We start from the raw sequence: 14,255 nt of genomic DNA on the forward strand, positions 1-14,255 counted from the left end.
AGTCACTTTCCATCAGGTGAGCCTCCTGCTCGTTTGCCACCTATTCCATAAAAAAAAAAATGAAACAAAACCCTTTTATAAAGGTAATAATTAAATAATGATTAGCCTCAATTAACAAGATAGCAATACGTTTATCCCAATTGAAATTCGGGTGCCCTACCTTCAGGTAAATTTAATTTAGGACTAGCTTAATTACCACCGTATCGGGCCGTATTAACACATCGTAAATTTAACCCTTAAGCACCTTACTAATAATTAAGATCTTGAGACCAATTTGGATTGTTTGGCCAATTTTGCATTCCATTGCGGACGGGTTATAACGGGTTGGGTCTTTGTCAAGCGCTTTTGTAAATTACGGGGTCAATTGGTTTGGGTAAACACGTTTGGGGATTTATCACATAATCTACATTATAGGGATTTTAAGAAGATAGTGAAAGAAACTAAATATTTATCGTGTTTTAATTGATTGAACCGAAGTGTATTGGTTAGAATGCGTGAATCAGGACTAAAGACTTATGGGCAAAAATCAAGTGTTCACGTGATTTATCTGTTTCGTAATCGTGTTGACCGAAAATATTGCGAGGAAACCTGCACGCTTGGGATGATAATTCGAGTTGAATGTCAATCTAGAGGAATGTAGTGAAAGTAGCTAAAAAAATTGAGGATCTTTAAATTACTTTTTTGGAATTATACTAATGTTAAAATGAAACTAAAACTAAAACACTGAGAAACCTACACTTTTCTTTACTATTTTATTTCTAACAAACAAAGTATAATTTATTTCAATAAATATATGTATGTATGATTCAAAGCAACTATTCCATGAGTCATTTAAACTACTATAATACGGTCACATGCAAATGTCGTCTAAAACTAAAGGCGCTATTTGAAGCTTAGTTAATTTTAATAGCAATTAGTTCAAGATTTGCAAATTATAATATGTACAGCTATATGGACCCTTCTTATCATACTGCAACAAATACCTTTGCTATGAAACACTCGTTCCAACTTATCTGTAGTCGCCAAGACGTCATATATATCGCAATAAACGTCTTAAAGATTGGTCGGAGTTACAGCGTTTGTATGAGCTTAGCGTTTTTATCTTATTTTAAATTTCGAATTTAATTAATATAATAATAATACTTATAATTGATGACTTAAGTTGACGAACACAAGTAGTGTGATCCAGGTCAGCTAGGTAGTGTAGTAGTGATCTAGGCCAAGTACATATAAAGATAAAACTTCAGTGACAAGAAATCATAATCGCACTGGAATTATATATACATATGTATAAAGATTTTTACAATTAGTATTTATATTAATGATAATAATACCATGTTAAAAATATATATACCAAATATCACCTTAAATCTTTTTGGTTTTGTTGTGTAGATAATTGGGTCCTGGTAACAAGTCAAAGACGAGAACGTCAATTTAGTATTAATTTTAAAAAGATATATTTACAAGGTAAAGGTAAAAATATGTATATAACAGTTACAAAACAGCTTATATCTCGACTTTATTAAGTATAGTATAGTATTCTTACGACGGCATTATTACCTTACACATAAATAAACATTCTCTATATTCGATAGACATGAGCAACGTAAGAAATATTAATCATTCCTTATATCACATACGCGCAATCACTGTATTAATAGCACACACACACTCACACACACGTAATCGAAACACACCATTATAAATTAATCAGTCAAATTACATTAATGTAAAAACGACATATCGCCATAAATTGTTTATATAATACTAGTAGTCGCTCGTGACTTCGCTTGCATTATAGGCTGTTGGTTGTCAAGAGTCAGGCAAAAAAGTGTCCTTTTTTGGAGTTCAAGTTTTTTTCAAACCAAATTTCATAAAATTATTTTTAACGGTTTAGTCGTGAAAGAGCATCAAACAGAGAGACAAACAGAGTGACTTTCACATTTATAATATAAATATTGATTTTTAAATATTGCTTCCACTGGGACAGGAGGGCTGCTTCGTTTTTTGCCCAGAGAATCGGAATAGCGTTTCAACGGGGAAATGCTGCTAGCATTCTTGCCACCATTCCACGCGGTCAAGATTTATACAGTAACTTGTTTTAGTTCATATTCGTATATATATATTTAAGCATTTAATGTTTTTAAATATTAATTAATTATATAGTAGCATGTGTCACTTACGCCACACCAAGTTCCAACTAAGATTCGACAGTACGCGGACGGGGTGAGGCAATGAAGCAAATGCTAAAGATTATTGTTTGGAGTTAGCGAGGTGTAATTTAATTCAAAGACGTCCTACCTCTCTCTTAACGATACTTGATTTAGTGACGCGCATCATTAAAAATGTATTATATCGATAAAAAATTATAAAAAAGTTTGAGAAATATTATTATTTCGTTCTTATGTTAAATAAAACAATAGCAATCTATGTATTTATTGCTACTTTCATATTTCGAAAGTTCCCTTCTAATGTATATATTTTGTTTCGTAGAACTTACACTCATAAATTTCCTTTTCAACATATTATCAGTAGTTTTATTTTTTCAATTAAATTTTCATTCATTTAAATGTGACAACCTTGTGAACTAAAACATGATGTCCCTTGTGCCTGTAAATAATTAGACTCAGTCACTCTTGAACCAGTACAGTAGAGTGGTAGTAGAGTAACCTACTAAGTATTGCTGTTTGGCGGTAAAATATGACGTGTTGTGTGGTTGGCCCATATCAAAATGTAAGCACAATTGATTAATAAAAAAATAAAAAGAAATAGTAATTCTACTTTTAAAAACGAAAATAAATAATATCGATATAATGTCCCGTCACTATAAAGGTGGTGTTTATTAACTGTATATGTTAAGATTTTAATTGCGGGCATCAAGTGGCTTTTGTGAATTGTGTATGAGCTGGGGTCTTTGTTTTATCTCGCGCCTCGAGGTAATGAGGTGAGGGTGTACCGGAATACGGGGACGCTGGTGTGTTTCCTATCAGAATAAGACTTCTATGATCTTGACTTAAAAAATAGTATTAGACTGCTTAAAACTGATGAAAAGAAATTCTTATAAGATCACTTTAATTTACGTATGTTATGTTTTCTTTATGTACATCTGTTGGACTAAAGTACATACTCGCTGTTATTCCCCTATGTGGTAAAATATGTAAGACACGTCGGTAGTTTTTATTTTGACAATTAATTAATAGTAATACTTCTTATATTGAGTTTTAAATTTATTTAAAGTTTTTATTTAGTTCATAATATAAAATATGCAATATTATTAATTTATTGTACACAATCAAAAACGAGCAAAAGCAGGACAAAGTTATGTTATAGAATGCAGGCATATATAAAAATCTTTTTCAGATAACTTTTAAGTACTGGATGATATAATAATAATAATTTTATAATAAAATATTAGGAACAAAAGGCAGCTAGACATAAAATAAATAAAGTATGTCGATGATGACAATTCGTTTTGTACTTTTATTATTCGTAAAAGTGTGCCAATGTATGTCTTAAAAGTATAAATAAGTCAGTCACAGAAGGTACTGTATTTTGTGTACGTGATTGTACACAAAATACAGTACCTATTAGTATTCGCTAATTTTTGGAGATTATTTGTAGCAATTGTGTTTTTTGAATCAAAACAATTTTGGTCTAAAAAAATTGTAGTTTATATGTATACTTTTCGAACGCTTCATAACATGGGTCCTTAAGAAAACAACTACGGTAAAAAAACTCAAGGAATATCTATCAAAACCAACGCCCTATATCCCATCACCACCCCATATCATTAATAATAGCGAAGCGCCATAAAGCCGTCACTTGTAATACACCTTGGTTATATACCTTTAAGATTGCCAGATAAAAAAATAAGATGATTTATGTCAAGTTTTTTCGATAAATAGTTGTCTTAGAGGTCGAAGGGCGGGTAACACTCATATTTCGAAGGTACGGTTTTGCTGATAAAGGAATGACGAATGAACCTCCCTTATTTTTAACCATGTAAATAGAGTATTATATGAAGTATTTTCCGTGATATATTTAAGTAGAAGTGCTTATTATATTTTTGTTATTAATGTCTATTTAAATAGTATATTTATATAAGTTTATAAAGCTGCAAATTAAAAGGAATTTTTTTATGGTATAGGTTGGCGGACGAGCATTTGGGCCATCTGATGGTAAGTGGTCAACATCACCCATAGATAATGACGCTGTAAGAAATATTAACTATTCCGAACATCGTCAATGTGCCACCAACCTTGGGAACTAAGATGTTATGTCCCTTGTTCCTGTAGTTACACTGGCTCACTCACCCTTCAAACCGGAACACAACAATATTGAGTACTGTTATTTGGCGGTAGAATAACTGATGGTACCTACCCAGATGGGCTTGTACAAAGCCCTACCACCAAGTAAAACATCGATTCAAGTCCCAGACTAACACAACCAAGCATTAAAACTTGAGCTTTTCAGTCAGTAAATGCTTAATATTTAGAATTGTTGTAATGTGGTTTGGAGGCTCAGTATAGAAGTTCAACTGCAGGCACAAGATATATCACATCCTAGATCCCTAGTTGGCTCATTGGTGTTGTATGGTATGGTTAATATATCTTACAACCACAATGGCCACAGAGTTGTGGTGAGTACTTAGGTACTAACCAGTGGTCTGTTGGTTTGCCCCAATTTATTAAAAAAAATAAAAGATATAACTAGCTTTTTAAATTGTTCATGTGTTAAATAATATATATGGGATAAATGATTGATTAATAAATATAATTACGGAAACTTAGAATAATTTAAATATATATATATATATAGAGGTCGTTAAAAAGTTATGTGGTTCGAGTTTCCTGACGCTTACACAATGGAGAGGTGAGAGGTTTCATATACATGGTGATCTGTTTAGTAATTATTATCATCAACTCATACAAGATCGTGTAAGAAGCACTTGAGCTATACAAATATTTGGTCAGATAGGAAATCAACGTCAACCGTTCCGGGTCAATTATCATCACATTTATAAAAATTCTGTACACTCACAAAGGTTCCTCTGTGCTTAATTATCGGCGGCCATTTAGGTATTTAGTCTAATTTGGATATTTCAAAAGAGTGTACTTGTGTTTTTGCACATATTTGTGTGTTATAAAATATCCTGCGTTGCTGGCTGGCTTATCCGGCGGCCAGCGAGCGGACATCATCAGCTATAACTATGAATATTTTAATATACTATATCTTCATTTCATTATCAGGTGTTTTTGTAATGTCTCATTATATTTGTTGTCGTAAAATAGTCGATTTTTTTTAATATGAATTATAATTACATCAATAATTGTCAATATGATACTCTACCTTTTAATAAGTTATGTTTAAATTTTATCATATTACCTTACCTTATACAACTGATAAATAAATATGTAAACACCCTGTATAAGAAAAAGGTAAGTTCCAGTAAGCTTGTTTTGTCTCGCGGCCAAATCGCGTTGATCTCATCCCCCTTGTCACGCGCTACATCAAATACTTCCGAAACTTGCCATTGTTAAATTTCACTTATAACGATGAAGTTAGCTTACGGATTACGCTTGAAGTTATTTAAGATTAAGTCATCATTTGTGTATGTTTTCATGTAGATATCGTTACGTTCTTATGTGGGTTTACATGAGCTATGATATACATATGCAGCTCAGGTTTAGTACAATCGTATTCATAATTAAAGACGGGAGATTCAATATCAATAGAATCATCATCCTCCTGCCCTTATCCCAATGTTATTTGGGGTCGGCGCAGCATGTCTTCTCCTCCCATACTTCTCTGTCAGACGTCATCTCACAAGTAACATTATTTCTAACCATATCCTCTTTCACAGAATCCATCGTTTCCGTAGTCGTCCTCTACCTCTATATCCGTCCACATCCATGCTCAAGAATAGTGACGAATAATATAATCATCATCATTATCATCATTACATAGTATAAAACAAAGTCGCTTTCCGCTGTCTGTCCCTATGTATGCTTACATCATTAAAATTACACAACGGATTTCGATGCGATGTTTTTCGATGTTTGAGATTGATTCAAGAGGAACGTTTTTGTATATAATACATGGATAATATAATAAAGAAACACTGATAGTTTTAGGAGTTTCAAATATGATGTCGTAAATAAACAAATTCTGTAAAATATTTAGTATCAGTATTGCACCCGTGCGAGTGCGAGCCGGGGCGAGTCGTTAGTATAGATATATAATTGTATGGTCAATTTGCAGTGCAGCTGTAGAATTAGAATTGTACCTTTCTTGAAAGAAATCTAATTTTAAAGAAGTGTGATATTTTAGATAATGATGCGTCCTAATTAAACTAAGTCTACAAATAGCTGATTTCTATAAAACATATTCTTAAGTGTTGTTTAATTTTTATAAGCGGAACTTTTTTAATAATTAAATGTAATATATAACTATAAATATGAGACAACATCACATACATTACTCTGATCACAATGTAAATAGCTAAAACACTTGTGTTATGGAAAATCAGAAGCAACGACGGTACCACAAATATCGAGACCCAAGACAACATAGAAACCTAATGATAATCTACATCGACTCGGCCGGGTATCGAGCCCGGGACCTCGGTGGTGCACCCATGAAAACCGGTGCAAACACCACTCGACCACGGAGGTCTTCAATATAATAAAATATGAACTTTGAACTGTAATAAAGCCAGCATGTGTAACACAAAATATTCGTTGATTATAGTAATAATGCTCTGATTATTTCACAATCGGTTTTAAAATGTAATACACTTATTTTTAATACAATTTGACACGCTTGCAGTTCTGAGACGTAATCTACATATACAAAGACACGTATAAACACATGTTCAAAATCATAAAATTAATTTTATACTTACTGTTTCGTAATTTTTTATCTTTTGCCAGCAATACTCATAATATTAATAAGCGGTTACTTTAATATGAACAGACACTTCAATTTTGTTATATGAATATAAATGCGAAACTAACTTTGTCTCTCTATTGCTTTCACTCAACCAAAATTATTGTAACTTACTAAGTAGGAAGCTTGAACTTCTAGAAAGGTCATCTTATGCCAAACACCTGTCCAAACCTTTAAAACACGAGCAAAGCCTCAGGCGTCAACTAGCCTATATCAAAAGTGAGTAATTTATTTTCATACTAATTGTATTTAAAATAAATAATTACTATTCACTGTATCTAATTGTGGAAATAATACATTTTTCACAATTAGCTATTCATACATTAATGTGTTTCGAATCTTAGTATAAATACTCCGCTTTCACAATTAAAAATAATTGGTTGCAATTAACGATAACGACGATGTATGCTGCGATTTGTTTACTTGTGTTTCTCTGTGCTAATGGCTTAGACGCATATCCTGGCTATGACGCTCAAGGTAAGACTGTTTACTTATTATTTGTGCCTCGTCTAGGTAGGTTATCTATCTACTGACAGCTGATATTCTCATATTCTACCGCGAAACACCAGTAGCTAGTATTGTTGTGTTCCGATATGAAGGAAATGAGCTCATTTGCTCTTACAACTACCAATATCATAAATAAATACTTCTTTTTATATATTAAACTGTTCGTCTGTGTGTAACTGAGTCTTTCTAATCAGATGAAAAAGAACAACTAGGGGTAGAATCTACTTTCTGAACCGGTGGTAGCTTCACTTAATAGTTTGTTAAATGACAATTCAAAAGTCCTTGTAAAAGCCTATTTGAATAAAGTATATTATGATTGATTGATTGAATTGGAATGATTTAGATCGTTTTAGTGGCTCTTTAAATCCAGATCCACGATTCAGAGAACGGAAGTGTTAGCCAGTAATTAAATTTATGTGTTATTTTAATTTAGATTTTCTCGAAATTCGTACAAATATAAATGTACACATGTCATGTGAATATTTTATAAAACTAATCTAACATTACAAATCATAATTATATTAACATTTCATTGTACGATGTAAGTTTATAAGAACATTTTTAGAAAAATGTGTTATATGTTCACCATCGCCCAAAGACAATGGCTGTGGAATTAAAAAGTTATTTCTCATGTGCCTGTAGTTACACTGGCTCATTGGCTCACTTAACACGACCACAACAACAATACAAGTACTGCTGTTTGACGGTAGAATATCTGAAGAGTGGTACCCACTCAGATGGGTTAACATAAAGCTATTCCACCAATATATAATATATCTGTTTAAATTAAACAGGGATCTTTAGTGGTGTAATTATATATGACCTGTACTCTTTTCGCGAGTTTCTCATTTAATCAAATAACATTTCAGATTATATATTTTGCAAGGATAATGCGGAATGCACTGTACTTTGTACGTGGATAAACCACGCGGAAACAACAGGAGAATGTATTAGAAATAATTGTATCTGTGAGAAGACGCCACCGCCAGCACTCATCAATAATCCTCCCCACCGGAGAATGAATTCGGAACCGAATTCAAGATGCGGGAAAACTTGGGAAGATTGAAAATGAGTGAAATTAAAAATAGAAATGTTACATTGTCAATGAAACGTATATCTTATTTGGTTAATTATAACAACTTATTTATTACCTACAGATTTTTATATTTGAATAGAATTATAAAATAAAATGTTCTTACTAGCTAAATTTGTGTGAGTGTGAATTGTCCTAAGAATATAACATATTATATAAAATTCATAAATAAAATGGAAACTCTAATGAGCATAATAACCAAAAAATAACTATTCTATATTATCTATGTGTAACTCTGTAGATTGTCAAATAACAATTTTAACGGGAAAAGTCACAGAGAGGCTGAAAAGAAAAAAAAATGGGTTACAGTATACAAGAAAAACTCAGTATATTATTATCAGGTAGGAAAATTATAGAAGATAAACGTTCCGCCATTATTGTGATGGCACGGCAGCCAAACTACGGTATTTCAGATGTTCTTTAATTAGATATACACTTATGTAAAAATGACAATCAGTAACAACCAAAGATTTAAATCGTTAGATGCGCCCCTGCCATAGTATAACCGCTATAAAATGTGTCAATCCTCAAATGAGTGAGCTTACTCATTCGCTACCAGTGTTCATTTATACGCAGTGACAGTCAGACGTCATCCATTGTAATTAATGCGCTAATTATAATCCAAAAAAAATCGCAAAATGCCGTCATGTGCCTTTCGAAAGTGCAATCACAACTCAAGAAATACTAATAAAGCCTAGGGTGAAACATTTCACTCATAACTATTTATATTTATTTTAATATTGAATTTATTTTATTCCGATGTCTGTAAAGACCACGAAATGAAAAAAATTGTGCGACAGAGAAAGTAGTATGGCATAATTTATGTAATTAACAGAGATGAAACTATTGTCTCAGTACCATTCTATTAACTAATATAACTAGATACACGGAAGTACTACGAATGTGGTTTGGAAAGGGATCATCTATAAATGGCCATTAACAGCGGCAATCCTGTGGTAGCGTCGGCATATTATGTTTTTTAAATATTATATTAAAAAAAATGTTTTAAATTGCATTGTAATATTTTTGTAATATTAGTCCGTCAAAGTATATTTTTGCTCTTAGAAATCTAATCTGGTGCTGGAATAAAATTTAAATAATTGAAAATACCTTTCTTAAATTACGTTTTTATTATTTAGATTTCCGCAAGACACACGTTGGAAAGAATAGTGGATAAAGGTAATACAGCGAGACCAGGGAGATGAGGCGTGGTTACCTACGAAATTTAGTCGAGTTTGTCCTGCCTAGAACAAACAACAACTTGGATCCATAAAATACAATTAAGTTCGTAATTAAATGCTACGCTGATGTACGCCTTCATCATATTCATAAACATGTTCAGAGAACAAACAGGCAAAAGTATAATAAATTGATTTTATTTCGTGGAGAATAAATATTATGTAATAACGTGTATGTAATAACAAAAAAAAATAATAATAATATTTTTTATAATACAATATTTTTTTTTGTTAAAATTAAAATTTATTATTAATAACGTGTATTTATTTTTGCAATTATAACAAATAATTAAAACAACCTAATTTCTTACATTTTACAATTTGATGAATTTGTTGACCGTATTTCGCATGCATCTGTGTGAGCGCGTAAGCGACTTGTCAACACACGCATTTTAAAAAATATTCCACAGTTTTTGAAGGTGAGGGCGCATCTAACGATTTAAATCTTTGGTTTTGGTAACAACCACAAAACGTAATACCTAGAATTAACAGCATACTCACACACATAAACAACGATACACACACACCGAAAAAGCACTTCCAAATTGTAAAATTAGTGATAGCAGTAGATATAACTTTTAATCATATACTTGGGTTAACCACTTATAAGAGGAATACAAATTGAATTTGATTAAGGAATAAATATGTTAACGTAACGTATGGATACAAGAATTGTACGATTCCAGACAGAAGAGGAAACTAGTACTTGGATCTTTTAACACCTTATTCGTTTAACCACACATCTAAATTTGTTTGTAATTTATACTTGATCTTTTCTGTTCTATTACTGTATGAATAAGATGGAATCCATTCTTGACATAAGTACTCCTGCATGATCCTAAAACGTTTGACACAGATGTATATTATTTTTTACTTTTATATGACAACTGAACACGTAATGTCAAAGATAAATGATATAATTTTTAACAACAAAGTTCTGTCTGAGCCTATTACTAATTAACGAATCTTATATTTTTGTGAGCAATTAATGACAATCGAGTTTCGAATACACGGCCCCGGCCACGGAGTAAAACATGAGAAATTATAATTATAATATGATTGTTAAATAAGAAATAAAAGGCATAGGTTATTCTTGTTTGATCATTAAGAACAGTGAAATAACTGATCACTGATATTTTTGTCGAAAAGAATATTAAAAATTTGGAGACTGTTTAGACAAATTCATTTACTAGTTACCTATGGACGCAATGTATTAAAATAATAATTAATGTCATAAATGAAAAATCTAACGTTACCGTTAGATATTCACTTTTGTACAAATTTAGAAAAAAAAAATACGAAATAACGCTTAAACAGCTTAGTCCATCGCCAAACGACAGTTTCTTCAGAATATTCATATATTGAAATCATTCATAGTATTTTTAATGAGAAAATCTAGACACGGTAGAGTCTCAACCAAGTTCAGATAACAGAACTTGCGAGCAGCACTGTGTGTAATATTACACGATCCATTTGGAGCCGAGATGGTCCAGTGGTTAGAACGCTTGCATCTTAACCGATTATCACGGTTTAAAAACCCAGGCAGGCAGGCAACCACTGAATATATGTGCTTAATTTGTGTTTATAATTAATCTCGTACTCGAATATGATTCATAGAAATTCTGCCACATTTGTATTCCAACAACCCGCATTGGAACAGCGTAGTGGAATATGTCACGTGAAGAGAAAGGAGGCCTTAACCCAGCAATGGGAAAGTTATATAATTTGTAGGCTGCTGTTGTTGGAGCCACTTTGACCCCTTCATAGCTCAAAAACTATCTGGCGAAATACGATATAATGAAATTTGGAGAACATAAGCTCAAAACTCCATAATATTATGCCATAATATTTGCGCTTGTTTCTTTCACCTCATGTCTTTTTTTAAAGATGAAAATTTCTTAATTGTTAAATAAAGCGGATTGAGTTTTCTCTTAATGCTACGGAGTATTTAAAAACAAAATTACTGCATAATTAAATTTATTCAAAAATTAATAGAATGTGACATTAATAGTGGTTATTTATGGAAATAATCGATCCGAATGTTTGATTGGGTTTTGTAACTTCAGGATAGAGCACAGTAACAACTCTTCATATAGCACATCGGCGATGTTTTCACTATACAGCCATTGTTGCAAGGCGCTATGCAATCGTCGTTGAAATCGCATTCTGTAAAAATAGACAAGATGATAAATTAATATATTGATATGTCACGCGAATAATACTGGCCCGTTCGTCGTCGTTCGTTCACAATAGAGTTGAGATGAGCAACGCACTAAAATCAAGATATACTTTATTCAAAATTTATACAAGCACTTTTAAATCTTCATTTAACAAACTCTTAAATGAATCTACCACCAGTTCGGAACATACCATTTGGAATGGCAACGGGTGTGTTACATAAAATCAATTCCCCAGCCTCTCCGATCTTCAAAGGCCATCACAATTATTTAAAAAAAAAATGAAAAAGATAATTAAAAATGAAAAGAATATTTTTTGTGAACAAAAAAAAAAGTTGTTTCTTACGGTTACTTTGACCCCAGACGCTCACGGCGAAGCTTGCAATAACAACAAAAAGTACAGCCAGTATGAACTTCATTTTGAGTAAAGGTGGTACTAGAATTGTATATCTCAGTACGTATCTCCGAATATATATGTTTTATTTCCACCGTGGAAAATTCACTAATTCTATGAAACGCCGACTACATGATTGAATTAAATGCATTATTAAAGTACAATAATATAATATTAATCATTTTAACAATCACTCAATTATTGTTTTAATATAGAAATAATTAAAATTACTTGTTATACTATTACTTCAATTTGTTACAACGATAAAAAATCTTATGGTTTTAATTTTAAATATTATATTTAATAAAATGTCCACACATGTATATTTCTATATATCTATAAAGCAGACATCCAATATCTTCATAATTAAATGCGGTCAAAAAGGCTATTTCAAATAATTGTTATTAATAGATTTTTGTAATTTTGTAGTATCCTTAAAAAATAATCAATTGAAAATACTTTTTACTGCACATCAATAAACACATACATATGTATCTATATCACATTATGATACATGCAAGAGGCGGCCTTATCGTTAAATCATCTATCTCTTCCAGGCAACCTGGATAGACACAGAGGTAAAGTCAAAAAGGCTTATGAAGTAATATCAAATTTATAATTGTAGCATATTAAATATGTATTTAGATTTTATTCGTTAAATGCACTTATCATGATAATTTTTGTGACTGAAAAGAGAAAAAATAATTATAAGCATTTAAGGACATTCAATATCTCATTGTTGCTCATGAGGATCTGAATGTAAAAATAAAATAATAAAAACAGCCTGTAAATTTCCCACTGTTGGACTAAGGCCTCCTCTCCCTTTCAGGAGAAGGTTCTTTACATATTCATGTTGTCAAATGTTCCAATGCCGGTTGGTAGAATACACTTGTGTCAGAATTTTATGAAACTAGACATGCAGGGAAACCTACATGTCTAATTTCATCACGATGTTTCCCTTCACCGCCGAGCACTACATGAATTATAAACACAAATTAAGCATATGAACAATCAACGGCGTTTGTTTGGGTTTGAACCCGTAATCATCGGTTAAGATGAGCGCGTTCTAACCACTGGGTCATCTCGACTAAATTTTAAGTACTTACCTTGATTACTCATGATTTCGAATAGATTATTCTTAAATGAAAGTAGATGCCAAACTCGCGCTTTGCATAAAAAACAAATAAATCAATAATTCTAAATGGGTGTTAATGCACGAAGCGTGTAAATGATATTTTGTAATTCGTTGTTAATTTGAAATAATGAAATACTATAAATACTAGGTTTTTCCTTTCTGTGGAGGCAAGTTACCTGAAGGCTGCTACAGAAATGAAGCTAACGTTGAATCTGTCAACTTTGGTCGTAATCATGGCCGCCGTTTTTTCGGTTTGTGTCAACACTGCATCTGGTGAGTTCATATAATATCATATTGAAATAGCTGTGTACCTGATAGGATATCCCATTAAAAGAGATTTTTCATGTTTCCGGGACACATTCATGAAAAAATATTAATACTAATACTCAATTCCTTTGCAATTTTTGTCCTTACGATTTAGGCTGTACGTCGTGCCAGTGGATCATATATATATAATGTTATTGTATTTTAATCTGTAATCTTATTATATATTTTTAATACCCATCCATTATCAAATTAATGTTCTGTCTTGGGAGCAAAAAATACACATTGTTTTCGTTTTTACAATAGATTAGGAAATTGGCAAATAGGTCATCTGAGAGTAACTAACCACTTACTCTCATGCGCATTGTAACCACCATCAGTCATATACATAGACATCTGCATTGTAAGAAATATTAAACATTCCTTAAGCCACCAATCTACGAACGACTTAGGGAACTATGGTCCCTTATTAGGCCGTAGTTAAAATGTGTATTAAGAA

At 31.9% G+C, this 14,255-nt stretch overlaps 2 long non-coding RNA genes across 2 annotated transcripts; one reads left to right on the plus strand and one right to left on the minus strand.

Annotated features, from left to right (window-relative positions):
• Positions 1 to 7,329: 7,329 nt before the first annotated feature.
• Positions 7,330 to 8,605, plus strand: LOC124532558. Its single transcript, XR_006966648.1, has 2 exons — positions 7,330 to 7,425; positions 8,325 to 8,605. It is a non-coding gene; the product is annotated as an uncharacterized LOC124532558 (long non-coding RNA).
• Positions 8,606 to 11,746: 3,141 nt separating this feature from the next.
• LOC124532229 lies at positions 11,747 to 12,450 on the minus strand. The gene is made up of 2 exons (XR_006966631.1): positions 12,310 to 12,450; positions 11,747 to 11,952 (listed from the first exon to the last, which is right to left on the minus strand). It is a non-coding gene; the product is annotated as an uncharacterized LOC124532229 (long non-coding RNA).
• Between the last annotated feature and the right edge of the window lie 1,805 nt (positions 12,451 to 14,255).

This window comes from Vanessa cardui, chromosome 9 (assembly GCF_905220365.1).
Source record: "Vanessa cardui chromosome 9, ilVanCard2.1, whole genome shotgun sequence".
Lineage (NCBI taxonomy): Eukaryota > Metazoa > Arthropoda > Insecta > Lepidoptera > Nymphalidae > Vanessa > Vanessa cardui.